Source organism: Bolinopsis microptera, chromosome 11 (genome assembly GCF_026151205.1).
Source record: "Bolinopsis microptera isolate Bmic1 chromosome 11, MBARI_Bmic_1.0, whole genome shotgun sequence".
NCBI lineage: Eukaryota > Metazoa > Ctenophora > Tentaculata > Lobata > Bolinopsidae > Bolinopsis > Bolinopsis microptera.
In genome coordinates, this window is record NC_087082.1 from 16900308 (window position 1) to 16915483 (window position 15176).

At 38.2% G+C, this 15176-nt stretch overlaps 1 protein-coding gene across 4 annotated transcripts in view; it reads right to left on the reverse strand.

The window, feature by feature from the left end:
- Positions 1–14895, reverse strand: part of LOC134823209 (uncharacterized) — a 51635-nt gene extending 36740 nt beyond the window's left edge. For 2 of the 4 annotated variants that reach the window (XM_063834600.1, XM_063834601.1), the window contains exon 1: positions 14864–14895. The gene's annotated coding sequence lies outside the window, so the exon portion shown is untranslated. Of the gene's footprint in view, positions 1–14854 lie in introns of all 4 variants that reach the window. The other 2 variants (XM_063834602.1, XM_063834603.1) reach the window with 2 other exon arrangements.
- Between the last annotated feature and the right edge of the window lie 281 nt (positions 14896–15176).

Below are 15176 nucleotides of genomic sequence, written 5' to 3' on the forward strand. Positions count from 1 at the left end.
GTTGGCTCCCAGGAGAAATTGGGACACGTCGATTTTGTAAATTAAACGAAAGTTTGATTTTGGGCTAAATAATGATCTCACAGCTTTTAAAACTTTGCCAAGAACTGTCGTTGTTCGTGACTACTTAGGCTCAATTGCGCGATGCGAAAGGTTAAACTTGACGTGACGCGCGACAACCAATACGTGCTGTTGAAAATCTATCATCTAGCAAGCCCAGCAGGCGGTAAGGTTTTCTGGGTTTATCAGTGTGCTCTACTCGTGTGCCTTTACTCAGTGTGCTTACTCAGTGTGCCTTTCTCAGTGAGCTATACTCAGTGTGCCGCTACTCAGTGTGCCTTTACTCAGGTTTGCCTTTATCCGTGGTTCCTTTACTTCAGTTGCCTCTACTCAGCATTGCGCATTACCATTTCCCGGCCAACCTGGCGCCCTTGGCATGTTTAATGATCTGGCCCAGCGCACGCGCTACTTCGTCAGCACTTGCATTTCGAGAGAAGAAACGCGGCGCGCGCTACTTCGGCACGAAATTTAGACGATTAACATCCGTCAAGAGGACCCCTTACTGGGCGGCCGATCAGCTGATATACCGCGAATCTTTCTGGAATAATAGCCCCCACCCCCTGGAGTCCCCATACCAGGTTTTAAGGTTGATCCCTCATACAATGTAGCGCGACGCACTACCACCTTACTTAGTCGAGCCGCGCATCAAATATTGTTACCTGCATGGGGACCCCGGCATTATGTTCATAAACAAATAGAGCTGATTCGCGCGGACTGACAGTGAGCGCGCAGTACCAAACACAAAACATGCTTTACGCAGCCACACTTCTCGCACCTTTGTAAGTCGGGCAAAATGCACTGCACACTTGCACGGGCCACTGCCACTTTTGAAAAATGTTTTCTTTTGGAAAGTGTGTATTTTCAATTTTATTCCATGTATCAAATCATATTGTTTTGTGTACATGTATACGTACCTCTTTCACATACAACAGTCTGGTCACGTGACCAAAAACATTTTTGTTGCCCAGAACTGTCTTGACATACGTGCATGCACTTTTCGCGGCGCACGCGCGCGCGCCGCATAGCCGGGGAAACGGAACATGTATCAAGATTGACCAGGAGAATTAAATTACTTTATACCCGCAGGGCGTTTTCATAAGATTTTTTTCAAAATTGGAGCAAAGCGATTTAGTGGGAGATATATATGTCCACAAAGAGGCTAAACTTAAAATCTTCTGTCCAGGTAGCAGGAGAGATTTGCACTATCGGGTCAAAATAGGAGCGTTTGGTAAAAACTTTGCTCTTATCTCGGAAAAACAAAAACATACGTTTCCTCCTTCAAAGGCAGAGACTAACTGCACTGGATGGTGTTCATTGCTGGGCGCGCCGCCCTAGAGGTGTCTCTATTTGAAAGCTGCTGCACACTCCTAAGTTATCTGCAATAGTAAGCATGTCTTCCGTTTTGACATTGGCACGGATTTCCAGACAACAGATAAATACATTTAATCATTACTAATTTTATTATCAGTAACTCCTTAGTTGACAACATTGCTATTACTAAGGGTTCATATTATGGTGCACTAATAATGACAGCTCGACTGTTGTTTACTGATAATTTAATGACACCCTCAGTATCCGACTCTAGAAATCTGATGACATTTAGAAGTTTGCGTATTTACCGGTTTCGGACTGACAGGACGACATACCTCTGGAACCAACTCAGACGTATGGATGTTGTTTGACATGTTGTACCGCCAGGTAGCACAACATTTTTCTATATTTAGTTTTATCTTTTATATATTTAGACTTTTACATGTCACAACTCTGCCCATCTATTTTCATGAACTTATTTTACGACGCTGAACCACAATTATAATAGTCTACTGGTGGCGCTCAGCTGTCATTCCACTGAAATTCGACACTCTATGCGGTATGTTTCGTCAGTTTCTGACCATGATAGCCTGGGTCCCCAGATAATATAGTCCTCTTTTTATCTTGTATTACAAGTTACAACCTTGTGAAGCTGTCACCCACAATCCCCAACTGTCGAAAATTGGTCAGTTAGCAAACTAATATCATAGTGTACTAGCTTATTGACTCGCAGCTACTAAGGAACTCCCACCGTGTCAGGTTGTGGAGCGACTGGGTGATCAGATCACGTGTTATAGGGTGGTGCTGTACACTAAACACTCTGAGGGGGAGAGTTCTCTCTGGCTCACTTCTATCAGTATCTGCGCTAACACTGCGGCGGCGAGGACCACTTTTCTAAACGCTTCTCCTCGTCAACTCTTATCAGAGTAATTCTCCACAATCAAAACACTCTTTGTTTAAATTCATCCCCATTTGTTCTTATCAAATTAGATCTTTTTCTATAAATTTATTTGATTTTTGATTCACGTGCTCCATATGCATCAATTGCAACTCGAATCTGTTATCAATACGTTAAACTATCTTCTCAGTACACCCCGAACGAAATAAAGAAAGACGTTCAGCGGAAGAGTAGGACGGATGATGATCGTTGTACAATCTATCAGATTAATGTTTTGCTGCCAAATCAATAGGTAGGTTTCTGGACCCTAACCTGGAAATCAAATTACACTAGGATCTTAACATACCAGACAATGTAAAGTTGTAACTCGATGTTTGCAAGTTGTCGTTTCACTAACAAGTTTCAAGAAACATAATACCTGATAGTGATGTTAGCAGGTAGGACACAGCGACCACGGTGTTCACACCTAGCACCGCAGTCAGACAGTGTAGTGTTCACTCAAGCAGACTGATTTTACTACGGTAATTCTGATGTCAAGGAAAGGACGTTCTTCTGAACAGTTCGAGGTAAGGCTCCATGGATACTGATTGGCTAAACTCTTCAAGTTCTACTCTTCTAATTTTTAGTTGAATAAACATGTTAAATGCATGATCTGTAGTGATGATCGAAACAACTATAATATGTTAATATAGTAAACTATAGTAACTATAGTTGCTATAGTAAATATAGTAACTACAGTTGCTATAGTAACTATAGTAACTATAGTAACTACAGTTGCTATAGTAACTATATTGGTAACCCCCCTCAGCTTGAGGAATCTAGTCCACTCCTAGTTGGAGAGCAGTGATACTTATGATACGGTTGTCTGCCTCGGAAGAAGCAAGAGGTTCCTTGCAATTTCTGTTTGCCGAGGCTTACTATCCCAAGTTTCACCTCAAGCAATTGAGGATACCTATTTCTCTTACGGAGGTAAAATCAACTTACAGCTGCTTGTGTGTTAAATCAAATATATTCTACGAGTATAACTTCGCACCAGACAGAAAATTTCTCTAAACTTAATTGTGTTCTAGATTAATTCAGATTCTTGTGACCACGAGGATTTAAGTATCCCAGACGAGATGTTCCACTCTTATCAACTATCTACATTTGACCAAGGTAGACAGTATAGTAATAGAGTTGGGTATGGTGTTTAAATCTGCAGGATCTAGATGGAGATGGTAGGAGCTTTATCCGCAGGGTGGAGGAGGATTCCTCTCTTGGAAGTAAAAAGGTAAATTCATAAATTACCATTCAATCTACCTGAACATTTCCATTGTATTTGATTTTCAAGAAGGTTTAAATCATATAAAGTTTGAAATCGTATAAACTGTTTTATTTGGATTGAAGTCCCATAGGAAATACCTATTATTACAGAGCGCTCGGTACTTTAGATCTGATTCCGGGTCCCAGAGACTCAGCCTCATGTTTTTCAACTGCCAGACTTGAGATTAATTATGAAGATTCCCTCACTCTGATATGGGATTATAGTTCACGTCCCGGCTTGATGGCTCATTAAATAGTTTCGAACTGTAAATGAAGAGACTTATGGAATAATAAGGAATCGAGGCGCTGGAAAAAAGTGTTAAAGATATTTCATAGATAAATATTACTGTCGTGGGTACGTACTACAAATGAACTATCGGTTGTGTCGGGGTACAGAAGTCTGATTCGCGGTAATGATATGTTTTTTATAAAAGTTGAGGTAATATAAGTTAATCGTGGTTAATATTGGCATTGGCAAGACGACAAATCAAAATAAATAATATGTTTATTATTTACTTTACGTTTTTTATTCGTTTGGATATCGCGTGGAATGAAATTATTATTGAAGATAGGCGTTATCAGAATTTTAAACAATGTCATTAACCAAAGAGTGACGATTTTTAAAATAAATTTAACTAAAAATAAATATAATAAATTGGTAAAAATCACATGGAATTTATTTATTCCACCACGGTTCGTTAGCTTTCAAATTATACATTATCGATAATAATCACGAATCCAAACACCCTAAAATTACGCTTATTTAATTTGGAAACCAAAATAAAAACGGTCACATATAAAACACCAGAACTTCATTTTTGTTTGATTTATTTTAAATCATATGAAAAGTAAAATAAATAGATAAAAGAATTATTTTAAATGACAAACTAATCTCTGAAATCCAATAAAGTATTTAAAAAAACATATAAATTAAAAATTGGTCAAATGTTACTCCGTTCAGTTCTCCATTCAATTGCATCTCTTTGATTACAGGTCAGTCATGTGTCGGTTGGTGTCATTAATTACTAATTCTAGTTAGATCTTAATTTGGAAATATTTGTCCATGATAGAGAAAAAAGTGTTACTACATGGTACATGGTTAAGTATTTAGCATTTTTCTAATGAGATGAGTTTGAGCAGACCATGTCTCACAAAATTCTGTCTCAAACATGGGCTTGGAGCAGAAAATGGTTAATTTTGGTGTTGTATTTGGTAATTATTGTGTTATATTTCAATGTTTACGGTACCTTATCGGACGTTATTTGACCGGACATTAAAATGAAACGCTCCGAGGCATTCATTTATGATTTAATGTATTTAATCCTTAACTACCTTGTTGTCGGGCCTTTATTGACTGACATTAAATGAACGTAGGGCCTGCAGGTCCAATTAATGCGCGTTCAAATAAAGTAGAAAAGGTATATTAGGTTATACAGGAAACAAAATAATATATAAACTACGTAAACCCGTTCATGAGGGAAGATTAGGGAAATTTAAAAGTTTTGTTCTCGTTTTTCTTATGAATGACTCACTCAAAACGTTTTAAATTTAACAAAAAAGTTACATTAAAGAATTCCATTTCACTTATTTAAACCAGCAAAAGGTATATTCACAGATGTATTGATTTGCGTTGGTTGAAAACCCTGTAAGCGGTGGTAAACCTTGTCTGGAGTCCTGCTGTGCTCAGCTGCTTCCTGTTCGCATTGAACAGAGCATGACTCACAAAGTATCTGCATCTTGATCTCTTCCAGTAAGTATCCACTATGTGGAGGTAGCCGATCAGTTAGGAAACAAGAAGCTAGAGAGCTGTTCTTCTATTTAACAATATATGTATTATATATGTATGAATGCCACGAATCAAGTTATCTACCGCTTTGAGAGATATGATTGACGAAAGTAGTTGAAACATACGGGTAAGTGGTTTGTTTGCTTGACAACGCTTCCGCTTCTGAGTATCCCATTATTCTTCTGGCTAGAAACAGGATTGCTGCAGCCAACATACTTTGAGGTCCGAAACAGTGACCCTGATACTGGAGTTACTTGGTTTACTCTGGTTACTATGGTTACTATGGTTACTATGGTTACTAGGTTACAGTGACTCTGTTACATGGAGTTACTATGGTTATTCCAGAATGTGATGGCTTAGTAATAGTGAAAATGTGTAACTGTCTAGTAAAAAAACCTGCCGACAAGGTGGAGAGATATTTGGAAGATGTTGATTGTGTCTCCATGTTAGTGCCGCTATATGTTGTACCTTCTACAAACAGCATCAAGTGAGGGGCGTTACCATCTGGGTGGTTACTATGGTTACTATGGTTACTATGGTTACTATGATTACTATGATTACTAGGGTTACTATGGTTACTATGATTACTATGATTACTAGGGTTACCATGGTTACTATGGTTACTATGGTTACTATGGTTACTATGGTTACTATGGTTACTTGGTTACTATGGTTACTATGGTTACTATGGTTACTATGGGTTACCATGGTTACCATGAGATACCAGATTACCATGATAATTGTTAAAATAGTCATCATTTACACTTTTATCCAATTGGACAAAAAAATGGTTCAGTTACATTTCAAAGTTATACGGGAAGTCTGCGAGAATTCTAGATTGACCAATCTGTTAAATTATGTGATAAAAAGTTCAACCAATTTGGTGGGCTCTACTAAATTAAATCGGTACTTTTGAGATTAGCATATCCTTTATCATTAAAGGGTGGATGGATAGCACTTACTTCATAGATAAGAGCTACCAGTATCTTCTTCTTCGTCGCGATTTAAATGGCAGCAAACTTAGGTCCTGGTTGCTATCTTACAATATGTTCTATTGGGATCGCTTGTAATTCGTCCAATCGCAGAGGTTTACTCAGTTGAGAATTGATCTGTTATAGAATATCAGTTTCATTCTATATTTGATTGGTTAGACAAAGTAAAGTCAAACCTTGGCAGCAATAAACGAGACAGGTTCCAGTGAGGGTTGTTATATCATCCAGAGATTATTCAGAGTCCTGAGAGCCTGGGTCTAGGTATAAAACAGCGGTGAAGAAGGTGTCTGTCGCTAGTTCCCCAAAGTGAACACACCTCAGTTAACCAATCACACACCCTACCTCAACGTGCGATTGTCTTGTAACCTGGGGGACTGGACTTGTTAACCAGTTAACTTCAACCTACTCTCAATAAGCAATTGTACTTATCTGGTACTATATCATTCTTGTCTATGTTTATTTTTAATTACACAAACAGGTGTTTTATGACGGCCAGAGTCAGAGCCGTGCGCTAACATGTTTCCCCAATCATATAGCAAAGTCAATTTCTGCTTACTTGTGCCTGGCCATATTACCAGTGCCTGAGCATTTTCCCGAGCCTATACATTCTTCGTCTGCCATAGAGTTTATTCAGATACCCTTATTGAATGATTATTCGATGAAGTTTTCAAATCAAATAGATAGTTTCAAGTTTAAACTTTGTACCATAAAATACCTTGCAGCCATAACCATTTGTCTCTAATCGCCGACTCGTTTTTTAAAAAACAAAAAAAGATTTTCTCTTTACAGTTACTCTCCCACATTACGTCCGGATCATCATTGTCGGCAATAACGGTCTGTTCTGTTCCCAGTCCATAGCTTCAGTCTCCTCTTTGGCCGTAAACGTGGGCTTTGCTATGCATAATTGTCACGTGGTTTTGCATTGGTCAGTGCGCGGCATTTCTCTCCACCAAACCTTTCATTCGTGCCGGCGTTTTTTGGTGGGTTGTGCACTGCAAGGGGAGTTATAGTGCGGGGGGGGGGGGGGTGGGGGGGGGCGTTATTGTCCTGTTATACATCGTCATACTGTTTGCTGTTATATTGTATAACTCATAATTATAACCTCGCCGAAAACTGTTTGTAGCCGGTCAGCCTATTTTTACTTTAAAGTTTTGATAATACAGTATCTTTTATGTTAAGTTATCTCTTCTCAATAAGGTCGTTGGACAAGGGGCGTCTCATAAAGTAAAGAGCCGGTATCAATATAAATTGGCAGAGAAAAACTGTTATGGGCAACCAATAAAAATGTAACACAAACTGTATGGACGGCTAAAACGATCTTTAGATGGTTTTTATAAGATAATAAAGGTTATCAATATCTTTTCGCGTAATCGCACATTTTCCAGTGTAGGTATGTACGTGGGCTTTGGGCTCTTAAACAGAGATCCTTTAAGTTATATCGCTACCTACTTAATCCAGATAAGGACTATGTGCCGTTGTTGCAATATGTAATGTTAGTGAATATCTAGTTAATATCTTGTTAAGCCAAACTCTGAAACTAAATATAAAGAGTTTATGACAGCCAGACTAAGAGAGTTTCGGAAGTGTAAATATATAAATTATACTTACAGGGGGGGGGGGGGGGGGGGGGGGGGGGGGGGAGGGGGTTTATAAATAAATAAAAAAGATGCATTTGTGTTGTATCTCGGTTCAGAAATTTGAAAGAGTAGATTGCGGATGTTGTTGTTAACGGGTGATACTCGTAAATATATGTTTCGACGAGTCAACCCGCGCGCGCGTCTTGGTAGGTTATAAAATCTACTACTGTAGTTGCGTTTTTTCCCTTAAGACACACTCTATGAATATGAAATTGGCCTGGTACAGGGGTTTGAGCCTGTCCTCGCACTAGACCCATGTTTCTCTACGATTCATGGACAGTACCGCCACACTCAAAAAACAATCACTCCAAGTTCATTTTCGAAGAAACCCGAGTATCGCCAAAACCACCAACAAGAGGGACTTTCATATTCACAAACGGTTATAATGAACGAATTCCTCCGCACTACCCAACCATGGTGAGTAAAATATTCATACCCACGTCATTATTAAAAGTTTAAATGTAGCTTTAGAGAATATTTGGGGGGGTCCTGTATCAACCTTCTCGCGAAATTAGAATTTATATCGTTGACCTAAAATCCAAATTCAACAAAGAATATTACCTAGCCAGTGTCATTAAATATGCTGATGCAGGACCGTGCGAATATCCACAAGGAACTAGGATCAGTGCACATCGACCTGAAATTGAAATTGGCCGATATAATCAAACTCCTCGCGAATGAGCGAATCGGGGAACTATCGCTCATTTACCATCGGAAATTTATTGGAGCTATTCAGCGAGCTGGAAATCTCTGTTCCGATATCAGTTGTGGAGGGTCTCTTATAAGAGTTTAATTTCTGGCATTGCAAATCAGAGGGCACCTCATCAATAAGCAGACAGTGCAAAGCAAATTGATTTTCTAGCGACTTTTATTCAGATATTAGGCATAAATAGAAGAATGATATACTCCAGGTGAAAATTATAGCAATATCATACTGAACACCATATTATGTCTTCTCGACATATTACGCAATAACTATGACTAAAATCTACATACACATTGGATGATTATCTAACGTAGATAGATGTTAGTTTTGAATACATAGCACAATACTAAACGAACATTGAAAGTACTCCACTGACTTCGAAAAAAGTTTAATTTTTTTTTCCGAAAAAGGCTGTACCCTGTAGAGTGTAGGGCCTGTACGGTACGTACCTTTAAAAAGTGCTGTACCGTACGCACTTTAAAGCCGGGTACCGTACGTATTTCTCATTATAGGGGGGGGGGGCAATAATAATCCAAACCAATCTCCTCAATTTTTACTTTTTCACGAGGACTGTGGCGACCTTGTTTGCCCTGTCCAGAGATCCCAGGGTTAAAAGACAATTGCTGGTAATCTTATCTCATTAAAAAAAGGCCTGGGGATAACTCCGCATCTCTTCCTCCTGGGGTGGGACGGGGACTTTGATCTATCAGACAGCATCGTTGGGACCCTCAATGCAAACGAAGCTGTGTATCACAGACGTTGCAACGTGCAACATTCGATAACAACCCTAAATTTAAAAATAAAGATAGTAAAAATGCACCCACCTGTTAAGAGGCGCAAGAGAAAATCGATGGGGATCGCGTTGCTTCTTCCATCAAAAGCTGATAATTCACAGAAAGCAAGTGAATCAACCCCGTGAGAATTGGGGCCTGGTCCTCTCCGGCCTCAGTTTTGAGCCTAAAATCACCGTCTATAAACTCGAATAATTCCGCTGCTTTACTATCAATAACTGCCCTACACTGCAGTACACAGAAGATTTATATCATTGAGAGTGATCGCATTATTTTTAGTTCAGAACATGCTGTTAATATGTTTTCTTGCTCAGTTAAGCAACTATGCATCGGCTTGGAAAATATAAAATCTCAACTGTTACCCGCTCAGAGTTCACAATGTTAAAACTGTTAAAAACCCACTGCAGCGAACATTTAACGGTTGTGTCAAATGCTAATGGAAAAAAAGGTTTATTTTTCTCAACAGAAAACTATTCGACGGTCTAGCCCAACTCCACTTCAGTGAAAAAACCTTGGATGACACAGTTAAGGAGGTTACAAATGAGGCACTTGCCATGGAGAATGAGGTTTTTGGTACCTTTAACATTGAAAATATCCGCAATCAATCTCCCGCTGATGATCTTATAGAACTTGTAAACCTACTCTTGTATAGACATCCTGTTAGTAAAGGAGAATCTGCATACATTGATCTTAGTATTGCGAGTGTAATTCAATACAACATGATGAAAAGGATAAAAAATCAGGTAAATGTTATCATTAACAGGAAAAGGACGAATACTTTTGGAAATCAGTAAGCACTCAACCCCAAAGATATAGGTAATTCAATATATTCAAATTCCATCATGTCAATGCATGAAGGTCCATTAGCCAAGACAAGTGACAGTAACACATTTTAAAATTATATCTGAATTACACAACGACAATAAGAAAAAGAAAACGCTAAGTGTAGAAAGGGTATGCGAAGTATAGAACCTGCACTATAATGTACATTAGAACTTGCTGCTATAATATCGTCCTTTAAACTGTATATCTTGTTATGTGAGGAATCGAATGTGAATATACCAACGAAATTGTCATGGAAGGACCAGAGCCATGTTGAGCGATTTAGAAGCTCAATTCACTTTCAAATAGAAACATTGGCTGAGGCCTAAAGCTTGCACAGAATGCGGCACAATACGAACTTTTTGACATCTTGGTAAATTTACCATCGGAAATTTATTGGAGCTATTCAGCGAGCTGGAAATCTCTGTTCTGATGTCAGTTGTGGAGGGTCTCTTATTAGAGTTTGATTTCTGGCATTGCAAATCAGGGGGCACCTCATCAATAAGCAGACAGTGCAAAGGAAAAGAATTTTCTAGCGACTTTTATTCAGATATTAGGCATAAATAGTAGAATGATATACTCCAGGTGAAAATTATAGCAATATCATACTGAGCACCATATCATAGAGGAGTTCACCCAATACATCCTGCCTACTGGTCCGGTTTCGGCCGATGATTCCAAACTGTCGCATTAAAAATGACTGAACAATTATCATTTATAAATTACCTCAGCATGAGTGATGAGGAAGTAACTGAAATGTGTTTAAAATTGGGATCGTCATGTTAGTTCTGACACCGAATTAACCGATTGGAGCGGGGAGTTGCGGATCAGTGGCAGCAGACTAGGGAGACTACCATCCAATCGGTAAGTATTTATAATTGTTATTAATTAGGTATTTATTTGGAATTGGTTTAATATGGATTCAAAGTTATTTCATTATGTAATAAAGTATAACATAATAAAGTATGCTTGACTTAACGCAGTCATTACATGACTTCAAGCAATTCAAATCAATGATGTACAGTTTCAATTACAATTATAGAAACATGGCTCCCGCCACACTGTAACAGAGTTGGAAAGAAGGAGCTTTCTGATGATATAGACCGCGGCAGTGACGGTTGCAGAGGACTCTGTCAACAGAAGTATTGGAGAAGGAACCACTCATACCGGATGGTGGTATTTGTGTGAGAGGTGACAATCGTGCCCACAACAATGCTCAATCTGGTAAGTCATTTGTTTATCTCGCAAAATCTTGCAAAATTAAAATGTGACAGGATTTGTTATTTATCATAACTATACACGGGTATTTATTCGAACATTTGTTCAGGCCATTCATTCCAATAAGATAGTGGCCTTCAAAAGCTACTCCAGAATGTGTAGTTTATGTGCCAGGAGCGGGTTGAAGCAACACAAAGGTGAGTAGAGAGTGCAACAACTCGTTTAGTGGCTCTGCTAAAAGTATGGAGCCTGTCGGCATGGTCGACTGTTTGAAGAATGTAGTTTCTCGCGGTGGGAAGGTCACGAAGCTGATTGTGGATAATGACGGGAACAATTTTGTGATGTATTGTTTTTATATATAATGATCTTTATATTTATAGGATGTCACTTAATACCAGATTACAGTAACGTCCAGTTTCATTCACGTCCAATTAAGTGACAACTCATGGAAAGGATACTACGCCCAGATAGATTGGAACTCGACCCGAGCAATACAGGTACTGGTAGCAAATCACATATTGTTGCATACGTTATGATATAAAGTACAATAAATAGATTATTCGTGCAGAAGTTATATGACCTGCACTGTTCGTTCAATACACTTTTTTAGGCTGCCGGATTCAAGGATATCAACATTTCGGAGATAGGAACCACACTATAAAAAATCTCTAAGCTTCTACAAATCTTCTCACAATCATCACAAGCACGAGTATATTACCTCAAGCAGATGAAAGCTGTTTTGTACTATGGGAAAGATGCAACATGGGTCGGCCGATATTACAGCCCATATATGCCCTTGTTGACCACAGCGGTGGGATCCATGACGGATGCACAGACACTTGTGAAGGTGGTGTGGAGAAGAAGTTTTTTTGCAGGATTTCCATCGAGAAGATGCAGAAACTGCGAGATCTACTGGACATGTGAGCTCTGATGGCTGACTCGCTTAGCAAGATGAAATCCACGACAGAGGTTTACTACCTTATTCATAATTTTTAAACAGTTTAATTTCACCTTTTAAAATCGATGATAACTACATTAAGCATTAAAATGCAAGAATATATAAATATTATCCCAATAATTGTGCATACGTTTATTAAATAAAGTATTATTATTGTAATATCTAATCTTAGCTCTCCTGTGATAAGTGATCTCGCGTAAAACATATTACTGTAGATTGGTTTTTGGAATTCACTATTCAGTTAACGATACCAATATTTACATTTACTTTATAAGGATTTAATCAGTTTATTTTAATTTATTAGCTTAAAACTCGTATTGTGACGACCATTTCTGTAATGAAGGGTCTTGTACTAGAGGTATATTACACCTGTACCTTCGCGTGGTTTTTTTGTTTCGCTATAGAATGCTGACAATTATTATCAACATTCCTCGTTATACTCGGACTTACACCAAAACTGTCCAACCCAAATGACCCCAAAGGAAGTTTAGAAACCATTTAGCGCACCATTTCCACAGCAAATCATATTACATATAATGTTATTTGTTAATAAGGAAAAAAACTAAATCACCCCTAATCATCAAAGTTTGATTTATAAAATAAACCTTTTAGCTTAAAGATCAGGATTAAATATGGCACACCAAGGAGGAGAGATACCCGAGCATGTACCAGAACCAATCCTAGAGGCACCAGAGGATCCACTGAGAAATGCAGCGCACAGGGCGGTTAACTTAATGAGGATGCCTCCGAGATATACACAGAACAATGATATAGACCTGTATATCCGACGATTCCAGAGTTATATGCAGGTAGCAGGGACAATGAACGAGTAAATGCTTTACTGTCTTCGCTCGACGATCCGACAATTCTCGCCATTGTTTTGTTAAGTAACCTGTACAATTAGTTGATACGTTCAACACAAACGGTTGTACGTTTATTTTGATTCTAATTTCTTCATTACTCATATTCAATGTTAATATAAAATAATAAACCTAACCGTTTTATTAAATACATGTATTTAATGTAATAAAATTATTTCTTATGATTTGTCCGTCTGATGAATGTTGATATATTTGTATGGCCCTGAGGGGACAGCACCACTGACATCAAATTTTCTCAGACAATAAGATGAGTCCGGAAAATACACTGACTAGAGGACTAGTCTAAACAGGTTCTACAAGAGAGCCAAGAATAGGAAAGAAAGATAGGAACTGACTTCGCGTAAACTTTTGCGGACTCTTGGTGTAGTTTTGTAATCCTCAGTGTAGGATTTTTTTAATATTTTAATTCACCGTTTTTTTTGCCACGTCTTTATTTTAGTTTTATCTTGTTTCTATTTCATATTCGTATCTACAGTTCTTCCGGCCTTTTGTTTATTTATCAAATTTTTACGAGCCCTTTTGTTAAGAGATAAGGGTTTTGGGAGATAAGGCACTTCTGTAAATGTAACCGAGTATTCGTCCGGTTTTGGAATTATAAGTTTTCGACCGTTACGAGAGCGTTTTATTTGGTAGTAATAGTAGTAATACACTAAATCTAAGTCTTGTTTAAAATACAGAAAAAGAACAACACCTTTCCACGCCTCCTCCTGGAGCTCCCGGAACTTAAAGGGTACAAAACCTTTTATAATATATGTGTTATGAGATTATGGGATTTTCATATTTTTGTTTGATTGTTATATAATATATTTTATTATAGCTTATCTAAAGAGATAAGAAGGTGAGGACTAGAGTCTAGAACAGGAGATCCAGCGAGAGAGAAACATCCCGGCAGAAGGTATGTTGGAGAAGGTATTTAGTGACTAGTAGAAGATGTGCTAGCCTGTGAAGTGTGAAGATTTTAAAAGTTGTAGCTACCACTATGAAACAAATAGCTCGGAAAGAGAATGGTCAGGAATGAATTCTCTGACATCTGAACAAAACAAACTCCTGGTTCGCAAGAAGATAGGGTGTTTACCGTTCATCCAAAATCCTATTACAGAAATTGAAACAGTGTATACTTGCATATTGAACTTTAAGAATATCGCCTCTCAGTTCAAACTGAAACAGAAGGTACTTCCTGTGGTATGCGATGAAGGGGTCTACCATTTGGTCACCAAAATATACTTAGATCGACCCGAATTATTTGACGACTTCTTCATGCTGGGCAGTTTTCATACGGCTAAAACTGCCCTCAAATGTGCTGGCAAGTTTATAAGAGGAAGTGGTGTAGCTGATACGTTTATTGAATGTGGGTTGTTTGGACCAAAATCCGTGGAGACAGTTATAAATGGAAGTCACTACTACCAGTCATTTAATGGAATGGTAATGTTATACTGTAAGTTTTTAGAAAATCTTAAACAGCTACAGTAACGTAGATCTGGGTGTATATGGTAACAATAGAAACCTCAAATTATTTGTTATATAGTAGTGTTGAAAGTATTAAAACAACCTAGATTGTACGACTCACTTTGAAGATTAAACTACGTTAAGTGATGAGTGATTGGGCTCATTAAACATTTTAGTAGCGGAGACATGCGGATTAGCTTCTTGAGGTTCTTATAGTTCATTCAGACAAGAAGTTTTACTTTTCAAATTCAGTCGTTCTTGAAGCTGCCTGAGTTCAGGAAGTTTGCCAAAGGGGCCCAGGTATTCTGGTCACCTTTACACTGGGACGAGAGATTAACTTTTTTTACATAGTGACACTTATAGTTTAGCAG